Source organism: Canis lupus, chromosome 1 (assembly GCF_011100685.1).
Source record: "Canis lupus familiaris isolate Mischka breed German Shepherd chromosome 1, alternate assembly UU_Cfam_GSD_1.0, whole genome shotgun sequence".
Taxonomy (NCBI): Eukaryota; Metazoa; Chordata; class Mammalia; order Carnivora; family Canidae; genus Canis; species Canis lupus.
Window position 1 is genome coordinate 35,918,340 of NC_049222.1, and position 23,919 is coordinate 35,942,258.

Below are 23,919 nucleotides of genomic sequence, written 5' to 3' on the forward strand. Positions count from 1 at the left end.
CCCACATCGGGCTCCCGGTGCATGGAGCCTGCTTCTCCCTCTGCCTGTGTCTCTGCCTCTCTCTCTCTCTCTCTGTAACTATCATAAATAAATTAAAAAAAAAAAAAAAGGAGTTAAGTAACTTGCTCTAAGTATAACCAAGTGAAGATCTGGAATCTGAGTCCAGGCTGGTGTATCTGTCTCTAAAGCTTTGCTTTTTTCACAATGCCTCCATCAGTTTACATGGGGATGGAGAAAGATCTCTCCTCTTTCTGTTTTTACATTCTATGTTACTTTATTGAGACATTGCCAGTGCAAGTCTTGGCACTTAGGTGTGCTGGAGGGTAAGATAAACATTACCCTGGTAGGATCCAGGAGTTATCACTACCTCAGTTCTCTGGGGGTATACAGGCAGCATTCAGGCCATCCCTTCACAATGTCCTACTACATTGCCCATGTATAGATTGATACCTAGATTAGAAAAGCAGACATGAGTCTCTTAGAGTAAGAGCAAAGCATTTCTAAAGCACAATTAGGAAATTACATTATTTGTACTGTGAAATATTTATCCAACATTATTTTATGTCTCAGAACATCAGTATTTCAAATATGATGGGTTACTCTGCAGCCTTTGAGTTCATGGAAAGGTAAGTTTGTTGTTTCCTTCTTTTTTTAACCCCTATAATCTAATGCTCACCACAACTTGGAAATGCTACAAAAGCCATGAAAGGTATACCACTCAATGAAGGTAGCTTTGCTAGACAAAGAAGGAAGACGAAATAAGCAAAAATCTCCTTAAGTACTAGGAATGGTCTATTGAAGCTGTTTTTCTGGAGTGGGTGAATGTTGTATGCAAAGATCACATTCTTGTGGTTGTGGTCGTGTTGAAGGGACAAGAACACAGGAAGAGGAAAGATTCTGAACAAAGGAATATTTAAGTTAACTAGCAGGGAGAAAAATTCCCACATAGGAGTCAGTAAATTCAAGAGAAGTGGTGGGAGTCATCATTTCAATGCTGAGAGATGAACTGCACAAAACAACAGAGGCACTTCTGTGGGGAACACTCCCAAGCTGGCAGCCGCTCAGACAAGTCCACCCTCCAGGACTTGGCAACATATGGCTCTATGGCTTTCCAAGCTTCTGGGATAATGGCTCCCTGCCTACCACCTCTCAGGAAAATGGCCTGTGGGCCCCAAAGCCCATCTATCCTGTGATGCACCTGAGCTGAGTGAGCATGAGTACCCCTGAAAAGAACTCTGCAAGTTCATTGATTTTTTTTCCATACAGATATCTTTTTTTCTCTACAAAATCTTCATAAAGAAGTAGAATTTCCATCACCTGTTGTCATCAAATAAATCTAGATATTTTCTCCTGGTTTTATTCATTGTTTGAACAGAATATGGTTGAGACTTCTGGTTACCCACCTTCCCCTATCTATTCTCCGATTCATCCAAAGTAATTGAAGCACAATGTTGGACAGGGACACAGAGCTGCCTGGAGTAAAGACCACATTGTACAGCTTTTCTCTTACCAGCAAGCAGCAATGTGTGTAAAAGCCAGTGACATAGGTAGAAGTGCTACTGGAAAACTTCCAAGAAGACATCCTTAAAGGACTGTGTGACATCCCCTTTGTCTGCTCCTGTGTACATGGATAAGATGAGTGGTCATACTGGATCACAGGAAAGAGGCCACATACTGGGGTTGGAAGAAAAGAAAGCTAAAAAGAGCTTTTTCCTGAGGTCTTATCTTAGTAAAGCAAAACCACCATCCCAACTCAGGACTACCGAACTTTAAATGCCCATGAAGACTGAAATAGACTGTTACCTAGGAACTCCACTAGTCCTACCTGATAGTAGCACAAATCAGTATAAATATCATATTAGTATAAGAAATACAAGAAAGAAGTCCCTGACCATTGCTCTATACTGACATTTTAGCTCTTTCTTTTCATCATGTGTCCTCTCTGTCTTGCCCTGAAATACTGAAATAGAGTTTAAGAGAATTGTCAAATTTCCAACCTGTCTACCTGAATATTAATATAGAAAAAACATGGTCAGATGCTTGATTTTTTTTGGTTCTAAGTGAAATTATAGCCAATGATACCAACATTAAGATGCCAGGAAAAGCAGATAGCAGCCTCTACATAATTTTTTTTTTCTTTTTAAGTTTCTTTAGGACACTAAAGGAGCAACAGAGTTTCTGAAACTGAAGGCTCTGGTCTCATTTATGTGTTCCTCCTTTCTGGATCCCTCCATACTCTGCCTCCCCAAGGACTCTCAGTTATATGAGATTAAAACTGAGGAGGGAAATGGGTGGCTCAGTTGGTTGAGAATCTGATTCTTGGTTATGGCTCAAGTCATGATCTCATAGGTCATGAGATCCAGCCCCACACTGGGCTCCACACTTAACTTGGAGTCTGCTTGGAATTCTTTCCCTCCTCTTCTCCTTCCCCCTCTGACCCCTTCACTCCTTACCCCCATGCAAGTATGCACTCTTTCTCTCTCTCAAATAAATCAATAAATCTTTAAAAAAGAAAAAAGTTCAGGAGAGAGGCTAGATATACCAGATGGGAGTCATCAACCTAAAGGTGACAATGAAAGCAAAGGAATAAATAAAATTACACAAGAGTAAGGAGATGAGTAAGAAGAGAGTCCCTGATGGATTTCTGCAGAAAGCTCATATTTAAGTAATCCATAGAGAAAGAGACCTTCCTCATGAAGACTATGAGGGAGTAGTCAGAGATGCTGAAGAAAAAGCAAAACATTATCAATGTCTTCTATTGATCAACTGGTAAACAGCATCAACTTTCTGTGATCTGGAATATAAGACATGAATTGATATATGGTCACTTGGATCTAGAAACTAGGAGGCCACAGTGATGACCAACACAAGAGCAGTTTCAGGTGGCAGGAATGGGGCTTGGGGAGAGGTTCAGGCAAGAGTTGGGGCAGGCCAAGATTCTGCGCATCAACACATCCAAGACTATTTCCAGCACATAAACTATTGGGCTGCTTTTTGTTTGCATTCGCTGGCAAAGTCAGTGAAAAAGTCATTTGTTTGATAGATTGGACCTTTCGAATCCTGTGAAACAAATTAATATTTGTGTGCAAACCTAGTCTCTGTTAAGAGAAAGAGAAAACTGGCAAACAGCCTTTCTTGGAGGGTAAAATCTCCTTTATGGCACCACAGTCCTGCCAAAGTGCCTCTCACTGGCATCTGGAAAGGTAATGGAAGCCACCACTAGCTTGAATATTCACATTAGCCTTGAAAGGCTTTAGAGATCTAAGCAAGTGCTGCATTGCATCTAGAATTAAGCACTATTACCATATGGACAGAGCCTGAGAAGTTGGAAAGAAGAAATCCAGGCAAAAGGCCTGAGAAACTGACCTGCCTTTTGGGGGATAGAATTAGGGTGGAAATTTGGAGCTTGGAAGACTTTCTGTTATTTTTCCCCCACTGTTTCTATTTTCTACAATTATTTCTTTTTTGTAAAATCTCAGTATTTTGTAAAGTTCTTTAATCATGCAAAGACAGTTTCTTCTTTTATCTCTGTTTCTCAGTGCTTTGTATTATCGTGTGCTAAATATATTTCACCATTTTATTTACTTGAGGCTGAAGCACTGACACCATTATGTGACTTCTCCACATCCAACTCCGAGCTGCACATTTCAAAGATAAATCACTGTAATTATTTATCCTCTTAAAAAGGAGCAGGAGGTTTAAAAGCCAAACTAATATGCACCTTTAGCCCATTTGAATGAGTCTTTGAAAAAAACCAATTGCTTGGAACATTTAACTTTGACTCTGTTTCCAGATACTCTAATAGTATGAGATAATTGTGGTTTGTGGCATGAGTTGGGAAATTTTACTTATTTTTCCAACCATAGCTACATATTTATTAGGATTCTCATTGAGTCCTACAGTGTCCGTCCACAGGGTTGGTTAGCTCAACAACAACCTTACAAAGAACCTGAAAACTAGAGGTTTAGAATTCAGAGTGAACACTTTCAAAGCGGGTGCTCGAGAAGTTTCTATTTGGTTGCTTCTGGTTTATTTTTAGAAGGCAATTCTTGTCTCACTAGCGCTTTTCCTAGATAACTTAAAATGCAATCATTATCACAAATTTGAGTCTCCTTCCCTTCATGATGGCAGAAAATGAAGTTTGCTAAAATTTATTTCCTATTCCACTCTAAGATGGAAAGAATTTTCTGAAAAATTCTAACCTTAAGTGGATGGACAAAAAATTGCCCACATTATAACTTAACCTGACTTTGGAAATATAATGTGCATAAAGGCAATCACTATTTTTATTCAGGAAATGTACTATCAGGGCCTTCATGTCAAATACAACCTCTTACACCAACATAGTTAAAAGTCCTACTCCTTTTTTTATCTATTTGCTGGATAGAATTCAATTTGCTGTACAAATTTCTTGGTTCATTGTTGGAATTTCTCCCAGGTTCTTGGGAAAAACCTTGGCTGGTCAGAAGTGGTTCATAGTTTTCTTCTCTCTACTCCTGCCTTTTTTATTTTAAACACTTTCAAAATGCAGTCTCTTAATCACATGCTATACAAGGAAATCTTGATGGGAAATACCAGTTTAAAATTTCTCACATAAGCAAATTTTTTTTACATAATGGAAGCTAATCATAAGCAGAAGCCAAGAATATCACTTGCAGAATTCCAATTTGTTGAAGGCCAGTTTTCCAAAAGCTGATTTATAGAATATTCTGATCTATCACATTTATGGGAATTTTGTAAATTAAAAAAAATTCAATTTCTCAAAATTTCAGCATGTTCTGTGAGAATCCATCATACTTTTTTTCTTAGAATACAGGATCATTTTAGGTAAATTCTGATTCCTTTTAGATGGTTTTAAATTTGAAATAAAGAGAGATTCCTGGGTGGCTCTGCAGTTTAGTGCCTGCCTTCAGCCCAGGGCGTGGTCCTGGAGTCCTGGAATCGAGACCCACATCAGACCCCTGCATGGAGCCTGCTTCTCCCTCTGCCTGTGTCTCTGCCTCTCTCTTTTTCTCTATCTCTCTCTGTCTCTGTCTCTCGTGAATAAATAAATAAAATCTTTTTTAAAAGTTTGAAATAAAAATTTAAAGCTGATGAAGATGTGAAAATATTTCTGTTAAAGTTAAATATGTCAGAAATATCTATAAATCCGCTAAGGTGGTTGTTGAGTAAATTTGCTTGATGCTAATTTAGTGTGTGGTGACTAGATTAAGACATGTCTACCCTGTATAGTGCAGTATGTACATTGCATACATCTAGGACATTATTCACATAGACTATCCTGTGAATGGGTCCACTCTGAGTTGTATACCACAGTGATCCTAAACCTAAGATAGATCATAAGAAGTCAGGCTCCGGCCAAGTAGCTTGTTGGCAGCTCCATTAACCAGACCAGCAGTTCCAGTCTAATTCGGAGGGACACACATATCCTAGAAGTTCAAACTAAGAGGATAAAACAAGGCCAGAAGCATAGCTTTTATATGTTAGAATTACCTGGAGGAAATTTTAAAAATTCTTATATCCAGGTTGCACTGCAGACCAGTTAGTTCTTGGTGGGATCCAGGCATGAACTTTTTTATTTTTAAGACTTTATTTATTTATTTATTTGAGAGATAGAGAGCACGTATGCACCCATGGTACACATGTGAGCAGGGGTGCGGGGAGGGAGAAGAGGGAGAGGAAGAATCTCAAGGGGACTCTCAGGAAGTGAAGCCCTTCGCATGGCGGTATCTCATGACACTGAGATCATGACCTGAGCAAATCAGGAGCTGGACCTTTAACTGACTGAGCCACCTAGGAGCCCCGGGAATGAATATTTTAAAGAATTTCCTGAGTGATTGCATTATGCAAGTGTTATATAATAAATAATTTGATTGGCATTTCTCCCTGGTTCTTGAGGAGGAGGGAAACTCCAAATTCTTGGAATTCCCCAGCGTTAGGAGTGTCTTTGTTTTTGGTAGTGGGCCCTAGGACCATACCTGAGTTTATGCTAAGTAGATGACTCAGACTGGGGGCTGGTCCTGCCTGAAAGACCAACCATTAGATTAGAAGACTCCGTCTTGAGCCATAATGATATTAGCACAAACTTTCTTTTTTGTTTTTGTTTTTGTTTGTTTCTCAATCTCCATCATTTTATTTTTTAAATGGCTGTCATGCTCTTCTACCTATTATTTTTTAACAGCAGTATTATTGAGATATAATTCATATATCATCCAACTTGCTTGTTCATAAACTACAATTTAGGGTATCCCTGGGTGGCTCAGCGGTTTAGCGCCTGCCTTTGGCCCAGGGCATGATCCTGGAGTCCCGGGATCGAGTCCCACGTGGGGCTCCCGGCATGGAGCCTGCTTCTCCCTCCTCCTGTGTCTCTGCCTCTCTCTCTCTCTCTCTCTCTCATAAATAAATAAATAAATAAATAAATAAATAAATAAATGTTTAAAAAAATAAAAATAAACTACAGTTCAGTGGTTTTTAGTATGTTCACAAAGTTGTGCAACCATCATCACTAATTCCAGAATATTTTCATAACTCCAAAAAGAAATCCCATATTCATTTGCAGTCACTTTCTATTCCCTCACCCCCACATCTGCCCTAATCTTAGACTTGAATTGAAAAAATCAACTTAAAAAAATTTTTTTTAATGTTAAGTAGACTCTACACCCAGTGTGGGGCTTGAACTCATGATCCTGAGATCAAGAGTCCTACATTCTACCTCCTAAGCCAGCCAGCCAGCCCCAAATCAACTCTTTGAGTCTGGAGTCTGCTGTCTTTTGGACTTTACACTATTGCTTCTCTAGCTTGCCAGCTGCAGATCTTGAGATTTGTCAACCTCCATACTAAAGTGAGCCATTTCCTTCTAAACTTCCTCCCTCCTGCTACTTCCCCTCTTCCTCTTCTGCTCTCATTCTCTCTCCATAATTGGTTCTGTTTCTCTGGAGAACCCTAATAACAGCCACTTTAGACCAATCTGTATTTCAGACATTGAAAGTTCTGTCATTATTATCCTTAACTGATGAATCAATCTCTCTCATAAAAGAGGAAGCTGTTATCTTTTTTAAAAACACATTTTTATTTAAATTCAATTAATATATAGTGTATTATTAGTTTCAGAGATAGAGCTCAATGATTCATCAGTCTTTTTTTTTTTTTTGTATATTTTTTTGTTGGAGTTTGATTTGCCAACATAGAGTATGACACCCAGTGCTCATCCCGTCAAGTGCCCCCCTCAGTGCCCATCACCCAGTCACCCCAGCCCCCCGCCCACCTTCCCTTCCACTACCCCTTGTTTGTTTCCCAGAGTTAGGAGTCTCTCATGTTCCGTCACCCTCTCTGATATTTCCCACTCATTTTCTCTCCTTTCCCCTTTATTCCCTTTCACTATTCTTTATATTCCCCAAATGAGTGAGACCATATAATGTTTGTCCTTCTCCAATTGACTTATTTCACTCAGCATAACACCCTCCAGTTCCATCCACGTTGAAGCAAATGGTGGGTATTTGTTCTTTCTAATGGCTAATACTCCATTGTATACATAGACCACAACTTCTTTATCCATTCATCTGTCGATGGACACCAAGACTCCTTCCACAGTTTGGCTATTGTGGACATTGCTGCTAGAAACATTGAGTAAACATTGGGGTGCAGGTGTTCTGCCATTTCACTGGATCTGTATCTTTGGGGCAAATCCCCAGCAGTGCAATTGCTGGGTCGTAGGGTAGCTCTATTTTTAACTCTTTGAGGAACTTCCACACAGTTTTCCAGAGTGGCTGTACCAGTTCACATTCCCACCAACAGTGCAGGAGGGTTTCCCTTTCTCCACTGCTGCTAGGAACATTGGGGTGCAAGTGCTCTTTCGGATCACTACATTTGTGTCTTTGGAGTGGATACCTAGTAGTGCAAAAGCACAAACTTTCAACTTCCAAGGAGGGAAGAAAGGCTAGAGATTGAGTTCAGTCATGTAGCCAATGATTCAATCATTTATGCTTACATAATGAAACTTCAATGAAAACTCTGGACACCGCGGCTTGGTGAACACATTGATGTGCTAGGAGGATGATGGGTCCTGATCCCATGGGGAGAAGACATGGAAACTGTGTATGTGGGACCTCCCAGGTCTTACTCTATGTGACTCTTCATTAAAGATTTGTATCCTTTGCAATAAAACTGACAGTCATATGTATAGTACTTTCCTGAGTTCTGTAAGTCATTCTAGAAAATTATCAAACCTGAAAGGGGGTACAACCTCCAAAATTTGCAACTAGTTGAGCAGAAGTGCAGATGACCTGGGGACTCTGAACGTGCAGCTGGTCTGAAGTGAGGGCAGTCTTATTGGGGACTTCCCTGTGGAGTCTGATGCTAACTGTAAGTGATTAATATCAGAATTGAATAAGTAGTATTATAGCTATAAAGTTGAGAACCACTCTCCTAAGAAAAGATGCTTTAGAGCATTGAGAGAGTGCCAAAATCAAAATGTCCATCCATGTCAAGGCAGGGACACTATCAGGGTCCAATTAGCATGGGATAGTGTGAAAGGAGGTTGAGGACAGGCAGGACTGAGATAGAGGTGCTTGGCCCAAAGTTCCATATAGGAATGAGAGTAGAAGTTATGAACCAGGACACAGGTCAGTCATGAAAAGTACCTATATGTTGTGGGATACTATTGCTCAGTGCTCAAACAAATAAGCTCCATTGTCCCCAGAGACAGACACATGGTCCCCCAGAGGCTTTGACACAGCCACAAATTCTTGATGGTGGAGCACCACCACCAGCAAAAGTTGTTGGAAGGAAGCTCTCTATTTAACCAGGACCGGTTTTATGAGTAAGGTGGAATTGAAACAGCTAGTGCTGGAATTATAGTTGCTATGGCTGGATGGATCTGGAGTCAGTAAGTACAAGATTTAAATAATTTATATTCTTCCTATAAGTGGTTTCTTAAAAAAATATGCTGAACATACAATAATTTAAATATATCTTGTGTCTTGCATTTCTTGATATTGAAGGCTGAATGAGAAGCTCTTGTCAAGGTTGAGATGTCACTGAGCAAGGTCAGTTGACTGGCTGGCTTCCAAGAGGTGGCATTTATCCTGAAGAATTTGCCACAGTCCAGAGTCTTCCTCAGCTTTCCAGGTACATCATTTTCCTCTTGCTGCCACTCTAAAGTTGATTCTACTTGGAAAAGCTGACTCACACTGAAGTAGACCTTAGGAGTCCAAAGCATATAACCCAAATAACCCAAATGTGTGTGAATTCATAATCTATCAATATGAATGGGCTTTCTCTGTACACAAGATTAGTGGGAAAAAATTTATAAAAATGTTATATTGTGAGCATGCAGTTAAAACAAGACAAATCCATTAGACTGTAACTTAAATTGTCTAGTGCTCTGAAGTCCTGTGAGATGTACAGCATCCATCTCTATCATAGCGTGGGCACACCCACTCTGGGACTAGCCTTCAGCCTCACTGCATGGTATTGGTTAGGCCCTGCAACACTTGCCTCTGTGACTGTCCTTTTTCTTTGCTTTCTTTATTGATCGATGTTCTCTGCTGATTGATTCATCTTTCTTTAGGTGTGTTATTAACTGTAATCAGGCTACTGCCAAATCTTGCAGGCCCGAGAGCGCTTTTGTCTTTTTGTCAAGGTGACTTTACATAACTCTCTGCTGCTCCATCATATAGTGATGTTGTTTGATTCCTTTCAGAGTACAATTTTTCAAATTTTCTCCTGATTTAAAAACTGGAAAATGCATAAAAATATAAACATTATTCATAGTTTCACCACATATAATATAATTATATTCTCTTTACTATAAAATTTGTTTCTGGGTTGCTTTGAGTATTGTTTTATTTGTTTATTTAACCTACTGAGAGATAATTTACATATAAAATCCACCTATTTTAAGTGTACAATTCAATGATTGTTAATATATGGAGCTGTATAGCTATCATCACATTCCAATTTTAGAACATTTCCATCAGTTCAAATCGATCCCTTGTGCCCATTTGCAGACAATTTCCATTCTGACCTCCAGTTCTAATACCCACTAATCTATTTTCTGAATCTATAGATTTGCCTATCTGGACATTTCATAGAAATAGAATTATATGATCTTTTTGTTACTTAGCATAATGGTTTTGAGGCTCATCGATGTTGCAGCATGTATTTGCAATTTGTTCCTTTTTATTGCATAATAGGCTTCCATTGTGTGGATATACCACATTTTATTTATCCCTTCACTGCTTGATGGAAGTTTGAATGGTTTCCACTTTTTGTTTATTATGGATGGTGGTACTGTGAATATTTATGTGCAAGTCTTTGCAGGACATATGTTTTCATTTCTCTTGGGTAGATACCTAGAAGTGAAATTGCTGTACGACATGGGAAATTTATGTTTAACATTTTAAGAGTCTGTCAAATTCTCTAAAGTGATCATGCCATTTTGAATTCCCACCAGCAAAATATAGTTTCCAGTTTGCTCACATCATTGCTAACACTTGGTATTGTTTGACTTTTTTAATATAGCCACTTTTAATAGGTATTAATTTGCATTTTCCTAATAACTAATGATGTTAGATATCTTTTCATGTGCTTTTTTAGCTACTGGTATATCTTCTTTGGTGAAATGTTCATCAAGCCTTTTCTCTCTCTCTTTAAAGATTTTATTCATTTATTTGACAAACAGAGACACAGAGACAGAGAACACAAGCAGGGAGAGTGGCAGACAGAGGGAGAGAGAGAAGCAAGCTCCCCACAGCGCAGGGAGCCTAATGCAGGACTCTATCCCAGGACCTTGGGATCATGACCCAAGCTGAAGCCAGATGCTTAATCAACTAAGCCACCCAGGCACCACTTTTATCTCTTTTTAAAATCCAGTTGTCTTATTATTGATTTGAAAGAGTTCTTTATATATTCTAGCTACTACTCCTTTATCAGATATATGATTGACAAACAGTCTCTACCACTTATCCTTTCATTTTTTGAATGGCATCTTTTGAAGTACAAAAGGTTTTAATTTTGATGCAGTCTAATTTAGCATCCTTTTACAACTTGCTCTGTGATCTATTTTGAATTATTTTTGTGTATACAATGTGAGGTGAAGCTCTAAATTCATCTTTCTGCATGTGAATATCGAATTACTCTAAGACTATTTGTGGAAAAGATAATTCACATTGAATTTTCTTGACTCTTTTCCAAAAATCACTTGACCATAAATATTTCTAGACTCTAAATTCTGTTCCATCAATTGATATGTTTTTTATATTAATAACACACTGTCTTGATTACTGTAGTTCCATACTGAGTTTTGAAATTGGGAAATTTGTTCTTGGCAATTCTACTCTGTTTTTTGAGTTATAGTCACCACTTACTATGGTTTTTCTTTCACCTCTCCTGCTGTCAGTACCCACACCTGGTTGCTCTCAGGGTGTCTAATACTAGAATAGTCTCCCCCACCTCCTTCTTTTTTTTCTTCTTGTTCTTCTCACCACTCATGTTAATTATATGCCTTGGTCTGGAAACCAAAGAACACTGTCATATATTGATACCATGCTTTCTCTTTCTCCCAACATGCATGGGTCACCAACACAGAGAAATCATAGACCCTGGTATTGTTTCAGAATGAAAAACACTCTCTCACTCACTCCTATATTGACATTTGAAGTTCATGATAAAGGAGGCAACTGTCCTACTGTATTTACTGGTTTTACCTTACCCAGAGAACTGAGTTCATATCTGGACACACAATATGAGTTTTTCAAGTAAATACAGTTTGGTTTCCCTCTGAGACATCAACTTTTTCCTCATCTAAGGCCATGCACTTCCAGTAAAGTTGTCTTTATTTCTTACTTCTGACTGAGTAGTATATTACACTCTTTTGGTGATAGTGGTTGCCTCAGAAGACCGCATGCAACACATTCAGAGCTGCTAAGATACCAGGAGACTTTTCTGGATTGCTGAAAGATTCCCACTCTGCCCTACTAGACTTCAGATTACAAAAATGTAAGGCTGTACTTTTTAACCTTTTTGCTATTCTGAGGGAAAAGACTCCCTAGATTTCTTTCTTGGAGAAATGGGGCCTTGAAATGTGAGAGACAGTGAATTCTGATTCTGGTGATCTTCTGCGAGCTCCTGTTTCAAACCATGCCTTTAATGAAACTAACTCTGGAGCTTTTTTTTTTTTTTTTAAGATTTTATTTATTCATGAGAGACACACAGAGGGAGGCAGAGACATAGGCAGAGGGAGAAGCAGGCTCCCTGCGAGGAGCCTGATGCAGGACTCAGTCCCAGGACCTGAGCCAAAGGCAGACACCCAACCACTGAGTCACCCAGATGCCCCTAATCTGGAATTTTTTTAAATTACAGGAGCCAATAAAGTCTTTTTGACTAAGCTAACTGGGTTTTTTGTTTTGTTTTGTTTTTGTTTCTGTTTTTGCTACATGCAACCAAACTTTTTATTGATTCAGTTTAAGGGAGACACTAATAATTTAGAACAAACCCAGAGAAGAATTGCTGGCGGCAAGGGGGGTGCAGGGAGTGGGTGGGGAGTGTGACCAGAACGGTGTCAAGGGGGAAGAAATGAAAGAGTATGACTTGAAGAAAGAAGGTCTGGTGTGTACATGTTGCAGGAGAAGAAGGGTGTTAAAAGTATGGGGAGTAAACTAAAGAAAGGGAAGTATCTTCAAATATTTAATTAGAATTATGGATAGGAAAGTCCTGAGAAACATATTTCAACTCAAAGTGTTAAAATTTTAACAGCTGAATGTGTGTAAGTGGAATGAATTGCACTGATAATATTTGCTATATCTAGAAGGGTTTTAAATTATTTATCAGAGATATTGGAGAGTGAATTCAAGTGACCCAATGGATGGTTTTTTTTTTTTTTGGAACTTTAGTCATTTGAGTAAAGTTCTTCTTCACAATTTTTGCCCTATTGGAAAGGTACAACTTGTACCATTCATTGTTCAATATTTTCTTTGCATCAATTTTTTTTCTTGTCCAGACAAGTTTATTTTAGAATGAAAATTGAAATCAGTACAATAAATGAAAAAGAGTCAGAGGCCAAAAGGAAATATAATAAAAACAAAATGATGTTATTAAATCCTAACTAGAGTTTGCACAGCCAAAGCTCTGTATCTGTGATCTCTTTGTTAAATGGAAGATTAATAGTTGAAGATAAAACCAAACTGATCATTTATATTTCTCTAGTCAGAAAGATTAAACAAAAATTGAATAGGATAATTTTTTCTCACTAAGCAATCTAGTGTTTTTAATGGCATGCCTGTGCCACCTAAAATCATCAATCTAGTCATACATTTGGAAAGCCTACAGCCTGGGTGTAATTCACACCAGTGCTTCCCAGTCTTTTCACAACTCATCACACACAAAGAACAATATTATGTGGCACACTGGGGTAAACTTAGTCAGCTGCTCACCACCTGAGATGACTAGCTCAGGGGAGCTGGCGGTGGTCCATGGGGCCTGCCACCCCCATTCTTGGAGTGGAGGAGATGAATATATTGACACACAAATAACTCTTGAAGTTAGCATTCTACTAAGAGTTTTTGCCAAGAATCTATAATTCTATACTATTTATTCTTCAAGTTTCTGGAATCCAAAAATTCAGCTTGAAGTAGTTAGTTACTTTTTCTATGTATGTCTGAGAGCTCAGAGGCTGGGTAAAGACCATCTCTACACCTTCTGGAAAATTCTCTTGTGGGATATTTGGCATCTCCTTTCGTGCATATGACAGAGGAGCAGCACTGACCACCAAAGGAAACCACAGGCAACTTCTCTTCTTGGATTTATACTACCCTTTTCTCCAACTGATACACTGGAAAGTCTGACTCAGGAAAAATGTGGTGTGTGTGTGTGTGTGTGTGTGTGTGTGTGTGTGTGTGTTTAAAGAAACCTCCACAATCCTTCTAGTCTTAGGTGTACAAATGCACTTCAGTTCTGACAACAGTTCATTCTAAACATATAGACAATCAGGTAAGAGGAAATTGTTGTCTTTAAGAGAATAGCTTTTGGCCGGGGCTATCTTATTTGGAAGAATTTCAAATGTTGCTAGCGCTCCCTGTGGCTCTATGACTGGAGAACATCTGATACCAGTTTACAGATTCCATGATTCATTAAAGGATTTTGGTCTGTTCCCTACTCTTTTAGAACTTCCTCACAGACTTTAGGATTTTTCTAAATGGACAGATTATTTCTCCGAGTTTATTTCTGTCTGTTTTTCCTGCATTGTCTTTTTTTCTAATTGTGGTGATTTACTGTCACTGGTGTTTTCATTTGAGTTCTTTGAGTCCGGGTGGGAGGTCATTTTTGGCTTCAGACTGGAATGTCCCAGAATAACTGCTGTTTAATAGGCTACTTGTGTGTTGCAATTTTAAGTAACTCTCATGGTTGAGGCTGAGATCTATCTATAGGCACCAAATAGAGTGGGAATATTTATATTTGGGATTTCTGTTCTAAGACTCCAATCACTTCAAAGTACATTTAGCCCAAATCTCTACTGAGACCTGGAGGAAACAAAGCAGTAAGTGGACATTGAAGAATGTGCTATAGACTGTGTCACCTAAAATTCCTATGTTGAAACTGGTTTGGGGTAGTCTTGCCGTAAGCATCTTTGCCTCAAATGTTTTTGCTACATAACTAATTGGTTGTCAGGCAACTTTGTCATAAAAGACAAAATCATGCAAAATAAAAGAGGGACTTTCATTAAAAAGGATATAATGAAACATGAAAAATGAATGACAAAATTTTAAAGACTGTATTGCAAAATGCAAAACATTGGAATATATCCGAAATATATAGCACAGATTCATGGCAATACTGCCCAAATAACTGATTTTATTTTGTGAATTGTACCTAATTACTTGTCTTCAATCTTTAATTTAACCCCCCCCCAAAAAAAACAAATCTTTCATTCATAGCATTATACTTTTATTCTTGTTGATTCATCTGTGTTCAGCCTCATACTTTCTCTTTTCTCACAAATTTCTTCCTTCGTTAAGAGAAGTATCAGTCTCTAAATACTGGCATGCATATTTGTAGATGTGCTTTGTATTGACCTATGAAAGCCTTTCACACTGTTGTTTGTTTTTGACGTATTGTTACATGCCCATTCATAGATGTTCCAAAATCCCATGGGAAATGGGGGTTAAAACTCTGTGCTACTGTGTAGACCATTATGAAGGCCAAGATTTATATAATATATATAATACAATATAAAAATGGATCTCTGCATTAACGGAGAATTGATAATATCGATGTTATTATTTTTTTATCATTTACAGCAAAATTGCCTTATAGCCAATTAGTTATGCAGTGAAAATGCTTATATTGAAGATGTTTACAGCAAGGATACTTACAGCAGAAATACCTGACAAAGTTTCAGCTTCAATCCCAGATGTGATGATATTTGGAAGTGGAGTTTTGGGGAGGCAAGTAGGTCATGAATGGGATTAATACCCTTATAGAAAAGGCCCCAGAGAGCTCCCTTTCCCCTTCTGCCATGTGAAAACACAGCAAGAAGACAACTGTCTGTGAACCAGATAGTGAATCTGCCGACACCTCGATCTTGGCCTTTTCAGACTCTGAAACTACAAGAAGTAAGTGCATGTTGTTTAAGCCACTCAGGCTATAGTATTTTTATTATAGCAGCCCAAACAGATTTAGACTAAATGATATAGTAAGAGGCAGGATTTCAATTCTAAGTGCTTTTCAATTATCCTGGGATCTTGTTAAAATACAGATTCGGAATCAGGAGGTCTGTAGTGGGGACTGAGAAGTTGCCTCTTTGACAAAGTCCCAGATGCTGGTGCTGCTGCTGGTGTAAGCACTGTATTTTGAGAGCCATGGTCTAAGTATTTCCCAAACTTGCCTGAAGATAAGACTCACCAGAGGTGGCTGTTAGATATATAAAATACTAAATCTTTACCCTAAGAATATTGATTCATCGACACCTGGGTGGTTCAGCTGTTAAGCATCTGCCTTCTGCTCAGGTCATGATCCCAGGGTCCTGGGATGAAGCCCCACATCTTGCTCCTTGCTCAGCAGGGAGTCTGCTTCTCCCTCTGCCTCTGCCCCTCCCCCTCCACTCATGCTCTGTCTCTCACTTTCTGTCAAATAAATAAATAAAATCTTAAAAAAAAAAAAAGAATATTGGGACACCTGGGTGGCTCAGTGGTTGAGCACCTGCCTTCGGCCCAGGGGGTGATCCTGGAGCCCTGGGATCGAGTCCCAAATTGGGCTCCCTGCATGGAGCCTGCTTCTCTCTCTGCCTATGTCTCTGCCTCTGTGTGTGTGTGTGTCCTCTATGAATAAATAAATAAAATCTTAAAAAAACAAAGGATATTGATACAGAAGGGCACCCAGGTGGCTCAGTCAGTTAAGTGTTCAACTCTTTTTTTAAAAAATAAATATTTAAAAGATATATATAGAGAGAGATAGAAAAAAATTGATTCAGGGGTCTGCATTGGGATCTTTAGCCTCCCCTTTCAAGAGCCACTTCATGCTGTAGTTCCAAACTACCTCTTCACCTGATCTACTAGGACTCCTCTACTGTTCCATTTATTCATTTTCCTCCCACCCTTTCAATCTGTCTCTTTCTCTCCCCTCCCTCCTTTCTTTCCACATATATTTGTTGAGCATTTCCTTGGGATATAGATCTTAAAAATAGAGATAGACTCTACCTTTACAGACAATAGACAAATAAACATAAATAAATAGGTGAATTACAGCTTGTGATACAAGCTAAAAGGAAATAAATATGATGATATGATGTAAAGGGGTAAAGCCAAAGTAGGAAACCATTTAAGCCAAGGTTGTGAAAGATGTTCTCTAAGGAAGACAGTTAATTTGAAATACATATCCAACCCTCCAATCTAAGCCATACTACTTGCTGAACGTCTGCCTGTGTTTTAGGGATGCATTGCGTGTGTTCATGCTGTTTATTTCACCATGGATATCTTCTCACGAGTCCCATCAGCCAGTTAAAAACCAACCTAAATGCCACCCCCTACATCCAGGTTCTCCAGCCATATGTGAGATCTCACCCTTCTGAGCCCCCAAAGCACCTGCTACACCTGACTTTGTCTTGATCTTTCTACCTTAAATTGTAGTTGTTTTGTAATAATAGTGGCTGCATTTCCTGAAAGCACACTATTAATTTACATACGTTATCTAAATTATTCAACAACAGTGGCAGGTGATCCTATTATCTCCATGTCATAATAAAGAAACTGAAACTCAGGAGAATCTAAATGACCTGCCCAAAGTCACACAACAAATGAATGACAGAGCTGAGATTCAAATATGCCCTCCCAGTTGATCTGTCTTATTTCCTGTAGCAAATCTTAAGCAACATGGGAGAAGTGATTACTTTGTCTTTATATTCTTAAACAAACAAACAAAAAAATCAAGTTGCGGAAGAGCTCTAGCATTTGCGGAACACTAGGAGGAAAAAAAAAGAGAATAGAATTCCCCTCCCAAATTATATTAGTTAGGATGCTGTAACAAAGTACCAGATACTGAATGGCTTGACCAACAGAAATTTATTGTCTCACAGCTAGACAGTCTGAGATGGAGGCTAGAAGTCTGAGATGAAGGGGTCAATGGGACTATAATCTCTCTGAAGGTGCCTGGGGAGTATTTGATCTGGGTCTTTCTCCTACCTGACATAGTTCCTTGGCTTATGGAAGCATAACTCCAACTAATCTGAACAGTGTTTTCCCTGTGTGTGAATCTCTGTTCCCCAATTTCCCCTTTTTGTAAGAATGCTAGTCATATTGGATTAGTGGCCCATCCTACTGACCTTGATTAAACTTAACTGATTGCACATGCAAACAATCCCTGTTTCAAATACGGGCACATCCTGAGATAGTGGGGCTTAAGATTTCAATGCATGAACTTTTAAGGGACTCAGTTCAACCTACAATGCAGTTCTACCACATAGCATCTATCACAATGGTGACCCCTAAGCCAGACAATCTGGCATAGTTGTTCTAGTTGTCTTCTCCTAAAACCAACGTTATAGAGGGGTCACATGATCAACTTAGACAAATTTTATTATGTTAACATGGAACCTGGATTTAGCTTTGGTCTTCAAATGATTCCATCAATCTGACATCAATATTAGTTAACTTTTAGCATAAGCAAATGAAGTCATCTACTTAGTACCAAAACTTGGTCTACTTGAAGCTACTCTAACTTGTGATTCCTTCTGCCTCTCATGAAAGGGGTGAGTCAATTTCTGTGGATAAGGTTACAATACCTAGAGGTTACATTTGATGGTACTTAAAATATTTAAATTTTATTTCAAAATTGGTTTAGTTTAGTGGGTTTCACTAAGTTTCAGCAGTAAAAGAAATGAAATATTAATATCAGGAAATTTTCCCACCAAGAAAGAAGTAGGGCTGGTAATTTAGGAATCCCTAAATGGGAAATGGCCTATACAGAGTATATCATAATGCAAAATAAGTTAGAATGTTGCAAAGTCAAAAATGTAAAGTCCAACCAAGCACAAAGCATGGACATGTAAATGTGAAGAATATTGAAGAAGCCAATTTTGCTTAAGAGACTGCAGGATTCCTGAGGACAGGGACTCTCTCATCTGATTCAGCTTTGCTCCCCGAAAGTGCCTAGCCCAGGGCATTACACAGAATCACTTTTTAAAAAAGATTTTATTTATTTATTCATGAGAGACACACAGAGAGAGGCAGAGACATAGGCAGAGGGAAAACAGGCTCCCCGTGGGAAGCCTGATGTGGGACTTGAACCCAGGACCCTGGGATCACGACCTGAGCTGACGGCATACCACTGAGCCACCCAGGTGTTCCTATAATAGAATCACTTTTTTTAAATTTTATTTTTATTTTTTTATTTTTTAATTTTTTTTTATAGAATCACTTTTAATACATTAAGTTGAATGAAGTGTTTTTTGGTTTTTCTAAAATCTTTTCCTTCTTAATAGAGATAGGAAGCATTCACAGTTACACTGAAGAAGTTAAATAAAGATGGTTGTTTTACTATATTCCAGGAACCATTTTAAGTACAAGCAAGAAATGAGGTAGACTCTATTATCTCCATCCTAAAGATAAGGGAACAGAGAGATGAAATAGCTCACACAACTACGAAATGGTAGCCATGGAATTCACACATAGACTATTTACATTGAAAGCCTACCTTCTGAAGCACCACTGGTGAGCAGCCAGAGAAAGAAAGCTTTTTATTTTTTTCTTTCCATAAAGAATTCTTTAACTGAGATGTTTACTATCAGCTAATCAGTGTGTTACTCCTGTTGAATTTCACAAATTCAGTGTAGTCACTAAGCATTCCATCTTTGATGGTTCTCTAGACCTAAGTTTAAGTCCTGGCTTTGGCATAGCGTGTCTTTGTAATCCTGTGTTACAAACTTTTCCAGGACTCCATTTCATCATCTTTAAAATAGGCTGATGAGGGCAGCCCAGGTGGCTCAGCAGTTTAGGGTGCCACCTTCAGTCCAGGGCCTGATCCTGGAGACCTGGGATTGAGTCCCTTGTCAGGCTCCCTGCATGGAGCCTGCTTCTCCCTCTGCCTGTGTCTCTGCCTCTCTCTCTCTCTCTTTCTTTCTCTCTGTGGTTCTCATGAATAAATAAATAAAATATTTTTAAAAATAGAGTTGTGATTACATGTTTAAGGTGTTGGACATAGTGCTTGATACATGATAAAAACTCAATAAATAATATCTAAAATGTTTACCTATTTACAAGCAGTATTTTCATTGTATGGATATTTGATTATTCACTGTTGAAACATATTTGGATTGTTTCTAGCTTTTAACTATTACAAGTAAAACTACTATGAATATTCTTCTGCAAGTCCTTAATTTCCCTTGGGTAAATTTCCTAGCGTGGAACAGGAGCATATTCAATTTTTAAGCAACTGCCAAAGGAATTTAAGAAACTTTCCAAAGGAGTTGTACCACTTGATATTCCCACTAGCCATGTATGAGAATTCCAGTTCCTCTGCATTCAGTGCTTGGTATGGTCAGTTTTATTTATGTATTTGTAGAATTTATTTTACTATGGTAAAAAAAATTTACTATCTTCACCATTTTTAAGTGTACAGTTCAGTAGTGTTAAGTATATTTGCATTGTTGTGAAATTGTGTGCATAGTATTGTGAAACATCCTCAGAATCTTTTCATTTTGCAGAACTGAAATGCTATACTCATTAAACAACCACTCCACCCTACCCCTCAGGTCACCCCTGCCAACCAGCATTCTACTTTCTATCTCTATGTTCCTGACTACTTTAGATACTCATATAAGTGAAATCATGTAGTATTTGTCCTTTGGTGACTGGATAATTTCACTTAGCATGATGTCCTCAAGATTCACCCACATTGTAGCATGTGATAAGATTTCTTTCCTTTTCTTTTTTTAAGATTTTATTTATTTATTTGAGACAGAGACAGAGCATGAGTGCACAAGTGAGGGAGTGGAAAGGGGAGGAACAGAGAGGAGAGGGAGAAGCAGACTCTCCATTGAGCAGGGAGCCCAATGCAGGGTTCCATCTCAGTACCCCGAGATCATGACCTGAGCCGAAGGCAGACTCTTAACCAACTGAACCACCCAGGTATCCCAATTTCTTTTTAAGGTGGTATAGTATTCCTTTGTATGTATAGACCACATTTTGTTTATCCAGCCATCTGCCGATGGACATTTGTGTTTCTTCCCCTTCTGGCTATTGTGAATAGCACCGCTGTGAAGATGGATGTACAAACATCTCTTAGATGGTGCTTCTTTCATTTCTTTATGGTATATATTTAGAAGTGGGATTGCTAATCATATGGTAGTTCTACTTAAATTAAAATAATATGAATAATTAAATTAGTAGTTAATTTAAGGTATTAATTAATGAGTAATTAAAATGGTATGAGGACCTGCCATACTATATTCCAAGGTGGTTGCAACATTTAAAAATCCCACCAACAATGCTCTAACTTCACACCTCTGTCAACACTTGTTTGACTTTCTTTCTTTCCTTTCTTCTTTCTTTCTTCTTTCTTTCTTTCTTTCTTTCTTTCTTTCTTTCTTTCTTTCTTTCGTAGTCATCCTAATGAGTATGTGATGATATCTCATTGCGGTTTTAATTTGCATTTCTCTAATGATTAGTGATATTGAGCATGTTTGTTTGCCATATGTTGAACCCTCTAGGAATAAATTCTACTTGGTCATGGTGTACAATCCTTTCAATGTTCTGTTGAATTCCGTTTGCTAGTATTTTGTTGAGGATTTTTCAACAGAATTCATTGGGAATATTGGTTTGGAGTTTCCTTGTAGTGTCTTTATCTAGCTTTGGTATCAACCTAATACTCATAGAACGAATTTGGAAGTGTTCCCTCTTCAGTGTTTTGCAAGAGTTTGAGAAGGATTGGAGTTAATTCTTCTTTAAATGTTTGGTAGAATTTTCCAGTGACACCATCTGGTCTTGGGCTCTTCTTTGTTAGGATGTGTATATATTTTAGTCTTTGTCCTTAGAAACTATAGAAACTATATATGATTTGGAAATGAGACTACCAAACAATGGCTAAAGAGGCATAATCAATTCTATGGCTTCTTTTTTGTCTGGTCACCTAGACATGTGTTACCTGCTATAATGATCATTGCCTGTCACTTGGAATTATTTTTATCTGTGCATTCACTTGAATCTACTTTCCATCCCACATCAGTTCAAGATGCCCTTTCACCTGCTGGTACACCAAGTCTCTGAGGCCTGGCCGTAATACTGATATTCTGTGCCATGCTGTGTTTTGACTGACATTGCCCATTTGGTATACCGCACTTTCCTCTGATTGCCACATCTTATTTGCTGCTAGAGAAAATATTGTTGCTGGATTTTTTTCCTTCCACCTATATCATGACAGAGTCCTGACCCACTTTCTCAAATAACTGCACACAATTTAGAGATCTTTTGAGAACCAGACTACTAGCTATTTGAGACTCATGTCTTATAAACTGATGAATACTTGTAATTCAGGTCTTTGAAAAATGGCTTCTATATTTTCTTACAATCTAATCTTTAGTCTTTTCCTGATGCTCTAGCTCAGACATCTATGAGCCAGAGGAATCTGTTGGGAGATTTTTGTTTACTGATATAATCTTCTTAGGAGTTATGGTCTGTTCAGACTTTCTTTCTTTAAGTGATTCAGTCTCCTTGGTTGTCTGCTTCTAGGAGTTGTTCCATTTCTTTTAAGTTATTCTGTTTGTTGGCATATAATTGGTTGTAGTAGTCTCTTATAATCCTTTTTATTTCTGTAGCACTGCTAGAAATGCCCCCTCTTTCATTTCTGATTTTAGTTCAGTTTTTTCTCTTTTTTTCTTAGTTAATTTAATCTAAGGATTTCTCAATTTTGTTGACCTTTTCAAAAAGCAACTCATAGCTTTGCTGATTTTTTTCTATTCTCAATTTCATTAATCTCTGCTTTGATCTTTGTTATATCATTAAGATAATAAATTTTATGCCGTGTGTTTCTTTTATTACAATTAAAAAATAGTTTTTTTAATTAAAAAAAGAAAGTTGAGTGCCTGACTGGTTCAGTCAGTAGAACATACAACAGTTGATCTCAGGGTCATCAGTTCAAGTCCCATATGGAGCTTACTGAAAGAAAGAAAGAAAGAAAGAAAGAAAGAAAGAAAGAAAGAAAGAAAGAAAGAAAGAAAGAAAGAAGAAAACAGATCAGTTTGCTTGGGGGAAGGAACAGGAGGGAGAGAATATAAAGGGTCATGAGGAAACTTTTGAGGCTAATGGCTTTACTTGATTGTGGTGATGGTTTCACAGATTTAAATATATGTCAAAACTCATCAAATTGTACACTTTACATATGTGCTGTTTATTGTATGTCATTATACCTCAATAAAGCTGCCAAATTGTAGATTTTCTAAAAACCAGTCAAATATTTAAATTTCTAGATATATATTACTACAGGTGATTTTTCCCCAAGTGTAGTCTATTCAAAATTTCTTAACTAAAAAGTTATTACGAATATATTTGTCTCCTTTATGTTACATGTTCATAGCTCTCCAGTTTTGATCTTGATCTGCTGTTACAATTCTGAGTCCATTTCTCTCAGCTTTCTTCAGAACAGGCAGTACCTCCAAGGATTGAAGTTCAACTGAGATACACTTTCAACCATTTTTCAATTAGGCTTTCATCATGTCTTCAGATAGATATTCATCCCATCAAAAAAGATTGTATCGATGAGATGATATTGTTCACTTAATTTTTTAAAGCATACAGCATTTATGACATTATTGCAGACATTTCATATGTTTAACTTTGAAGTTTATTTTTCAAGAGCTTTATCAACAACAAAACCAGCAATGATGTTACACTATCACAGATGGCTTTAGGATGTAATAGTGCTGTAGAATTTATATAGTTTAAACCACAGATGTGACTACTTTTACACTATTGCCTTTAAAAAAATCTAAAACTCCTCTTTGTTAAAACAAATTGAACCTAAAACACTAATATGTGCTATATAATAAATGGAACTTTTTTTTTTAAAGTAGGCTCTACATCCAGCATGGAACCCAATGCGGGGAGGGGGGGCAGGGGGAGGTGGCCCCCGAACTCGTGACCTTGAGATCAAGACCTGAGCTGAGATCAAGAGCCAGATGCTCAACTAACTGAGCCACCCGTGCACCCCAAGATGAAACATATTTTAAAGCAGCCAAACCTAGGAGAAATTGGCATTTTTTTTCTTTGATTCTTAATAATTACCAATGTCATCACACCAGGTTCAATGCAATTGCAAGATTCTTCTCTGCTTTTGTCTTCAAAACTAGAAATTCACCCTGTTCATCCAATTAATTCCACTATATACTTTACTACCTTGGGTACATATAGCAACTTCAACTCCCCATAGTGGGTTCAT

General features: G+C 38.0%; 1 pseudogene; it reads right to left on the reverse strand.

Annotated features, from left to right (window-relative positions):
* Positions 1 to 21,589: 21,589 nt before the first annotated feature.
* LOC100856481 lies at positions 21,590 to 23,919 on the reverse strand (annotated as a pseudogene).